Genomic DNA, 3966 nt, shown 5'->3' with positions numbered 1-3966 from the left:
AACTTACAAAAAATGTATGTGGTTTGACAGTTTTTATGTCAAAGCGAGGTAAAGTCGCTATTTCGCCACCACCACCTGGCGGGATAAAAAGTTAGTTTTCCTCCCAATTAATTTTTAAGTAAATATGGGATAGGGTAAAATGCCCCAATGAGAAAAAAGGTAATCGATCATGACGTCTCTTTTTATTAAAAAAATAAGTCACAGCAAATATGTTACAAAAAATTATTAACTACATGTAATTAAAAACTACATAAAGCTACAACTAACTACAATATAAACTAAAATTATAAATAAAAACCTGGCTCCAGCTCTGTGCCTTTGGGCAGGGTGCCAAGAAGGCTGGCGGCATTGCCGCGCTGTCCAATTGTATTTTTCCACAGTTTTGTCTTTTCTGGTTCCACTAGGTACGGCCAGGGTTCAGCATCAGCTCAGCTCTATGTATACTAATACCTTCTCCCGAATGTAACAAACACTTTTCTGAAAACCACATCAAAATCGGTTCAGCTAAACGCGAGATAATCGCGGACAAATACACCGTGTAACATGAGGAAACCGAAATATTTTAAACCGAATAATTTTAACTGCGTATTCCTGATCATATTTAGAGACAAAAATGTCCTATAAACTTTTTTGAAATTCGCCTAGTTTCAGAGATAATATTAATTAAAAAAAAAACAAGTTTTTATTGTTACACAGTGTAAAAGACCTTTTTGATGTTGCTGCTATGGGACGTAGTCTAAAGTATCCTTCTTGATAGATGTCAAAAAGTGACAAGTAACGCTTTGCAAAAAGTAGGTTTTACGAAAAAAAAATGTAAAAATCAATTTTAAGTGAAAAGTTTACCAATAAACATCAAATAACATTTATTTTTATGTACATGTACATTCAAGAAATTGAAAAAACAAAACAACAACAAAAAATTTTTTTTTTGCGAAGTATACCTAAACTCATATTACATTTTTTCTTTCTTTTGACCTCAGAAATGCGTGGTTAAAGCTATTCGGTTTCCTCATGTTACACCGTGTATACTTACAAACATTCCGTGTAGTTTTGGACATATTATAAAAGTTATTCAACGATTAATGCAGGTGGCTGGTAATAGGGCACTTTACCCTATGATAATAAATCTTCCTCGCGCTATCCCAGCTTTTTGCCACAGCTCATGGGAGCCTGGGAACTGCTTGGCAACTAATCCCGGGAATTGGCGTAGGCACTAGTTTTTACAGAAGCGACTGCCATCTGACCTTCTAACCCAGAGGGGAAACTAGGAAACTTGTTGGAATTAGTCCGGTTTCCTCACCATGTTTTCCTCTTCACCGAAAAGCGATTGGTAAATATCAAATGATACCTATTTCGTACATAAATTCTTTTCAACTTTACCGTATGATAAGCTACAAAAAAAAAATTAGAAAACTAAGGGATTCAGATAGGTCATTCATTGGCTCCAGGGAACCCCTTAATGTGAATTACAGCATCAAAGTTTACGACAAAACTTACGATGTTATTTATATGTACCAATGTCAGCAATTATTGGTAAAATTGTGTACCTAATTATTAATTTCGAAAAATAAACTATAAATCTTCAAATATGAATTCATATCCGTTAGCACTCGCGGATTGGACGAATTTTGTGCGGCACTGGCACACACCCAATCACGGATCAATATTATAACGCGCGCCAATGGCGCGCGAGCTACATGGATCACGCGATCGCTAGTCAGGCGCACCCCCCCCCGCCACGAACCTGTAGCTGCGCTGTCCGCTGCGCAGTTCATGAGTTCACATCAAAATGGCGCTCGCTCACTCGCTGTGCGTAGAACGTAGTACTTGTGTAAACGTGTAAATAAATTGGAGACAGCATACAAGAAAACAGGTAAATATAAGTATTAGATATACCTTTACTTTCTTGCATCGAATATCTAGTGAAATCTGCATTAGACCTCAAAACGTTATGTACTTCCAGAAAGGGTTCGCGGTTCAACTTTTTTCCAACGGTTTCCTCGGCGTCCTTTACAAAGTCCAGTTGATATCATGTCCTGTCCACGTCCAGGGTGGATCAGACCTGATCTACAAATCTTGGAGCAGCCGCTTTCGTCGTATGCCATTAAAAAAATGTAAGTATTTATTAGCTAAGTACATCTAAATTTAAAACGATATTAGTACATGCTTGATTGTGTAGGTTAATTAAATAGTCACCAACACTAATAAATTGTGTTATTTTTTCACAGTAAAACATGCCCGTTATTAAAATTTGGTCAGTAGACCAAACAATCAAGAAAGCTGTTCCAATAATGGACCCAACTTTAAAAAATATCATTGAAAAAGGTGAGTAAATCTAAATTAATTTGACTTTTCGTAATGAAATATTTTTTGTGTAATTGTAGAATGTAGTGTATTGTAGAATAGACTATAATTGGATACCTACTGTTAAGCATTAATGTGCTGACTCAAACCACATTTATTTTGCAGTATGATGTCAATTTAATAATTTGACGCTTGAAGTTGACAAGATAGAGCTGATGCTGAACCCTGGCTGTACCTAGTGGAACTCAGGTTTGGTGCAACATAGGCCCACGCTATTTTGATCATCCGTCACATAGAGGGAGAGCAATACCCAAGATAGAATTCATAATCCATTTTCTTCCAGATGAGGTACCATCCTAAATATAGTAGTTCCATTTACTAATCTTATTAACTTTTTCTTTTCCAGGAAACATTAACCAGGGTTCAAGTTGCAGAGCTATCCGAAATAGCTGCGCCTAACATTGTATTTTTAGGTGAGACTTAATTATTATTACAATGATAAAATGCCTTACCTGCGAAGCATAACACTGTATGTTTCATATAATTTATAATTAATCATAATATAATCTATATGAAATGAAACATACAGTGTTAAAACGTAAATGTATTGAATAAACCTGTGGCCCTAGTGAAAAAGGGTACAAGTGTCGCGCAGCTTAGTTGTAAAAGGGGCATGGAACTTACACCCTTTTAAAACTGCGCTGCCCGAGACTTGTACCCTTACTCACTAGTAGTGCCACTTAACGTAATACGATAAATTATCTTATTTGAGGAGGAAGTATTAAATTTGGGGGCCTATTATATTACCTGTTTTAACCATTATGTTTTTTGTCCACAGATAATGAAAATATAATTATATTACTTGCTGGTAGAAAAAACGATTGTTAGCGAAACTGAGATTCTGCCTACGTCGTTACAACTATTGATGGCGGCTTACTGCAACTTGAATATGGAATATCCAGTGGACTGTCAAAACACATTAGAATTTATACAAAGGTATATTTTTAAAATAAATCCTAAAGAAGGAAGTCATAAGTAATAGTTTTTGATTTTTAAGAAGCGTTTTTCTATTAAAAGACATGTCAAGATCGCTTAACTTCTTGCAAGTTCTTTCTAATGCTAAAAAAACTAACTATAATTAATGTCAGTAACAAACATTTTCAGACAATTCGTTACTTGAAATGGTATAGGTTTCACGCATTAGATTCACATAGGCCTTATTAACCGAAACTTTTATAAGACTAATTCATAAGAAGTACTTATGTACATAAGATATAATTTATAGTGTCGTATATGTCTTCTACTTTTTGTACTCTGTCACAGAATAAATAATAATAATATGCACGTAGACGTGTATATACGCGTGTGCTCTATAATTTTAGTGTGTGAAAATCAATAAATTTATTTCTTTGTAATTTTGTTTTTTATTAAATAACCTCCAAACTGTAAATTGCTTGTTGTTTGTATATTATGACTGATAAAATTAGTTCGTTTTACATGTTATTAGGCGATATTTCCTAAAGAATTCAATACAAATTTTGTACATTTACATGCTATCGATAATTCTCAGGACTTTGCTATTAGCAAGTTGGTATTTGTTTTCTTATGTATTTTAATAAATGCAGTCTGCAGACAGGCTGCATTAATTAAAATACATAAGAA

The 3966-nt window shown here is 34.5% G+C and overlaps 1 long non-coding RNA gene across 2 annotated transcripts; it reads left to right on the top strand.

Annotated features, from left to right (window-relative positions):
* The first annotated feature begins 1760 nt into the window (after positions 1-1760).
* Positions 1761-3719, top strand: LOC134667064 (uncharacterized). Of its 2 annotated transcripts, XR_010098593.1 has the most exons (5): positions 1761-1873; positions 1964-2114; positions 2229-2325; positions 2470-2777; positions 3143-3719. It is a non-coding gene; the product is annotated as an uncharacterized LOC134667064 (long non-coding RNA). The 2 variants fall into 2 exon arrangements; XR_010098592.1 differs by having other exon boundaries at positions 2229-2777.
* The last annotated feature ends 247 nt before the right edge of the window (positions 3720-3966 follow it).

Source organism: Cydia fagiglandana, chromosome 8 (genome assembly GCF_963556715.1).
Source record: "Cydia fagiglandana chromosome 8, ilCydFagi1.1, whole genome shotgun sequence".
Taxonomy (NCBI): domain Eukaryota; kingdom Metazoa; phylum Arthropoda; class Insecta; order Lepidoptera; family Tortricidae; genus Cydia; species Cydia fagiglandana.
Note: the sequence above shows the minus strand (reverse complement) of the source record. Positions and strands in the feature narration are given on the sequence as shown.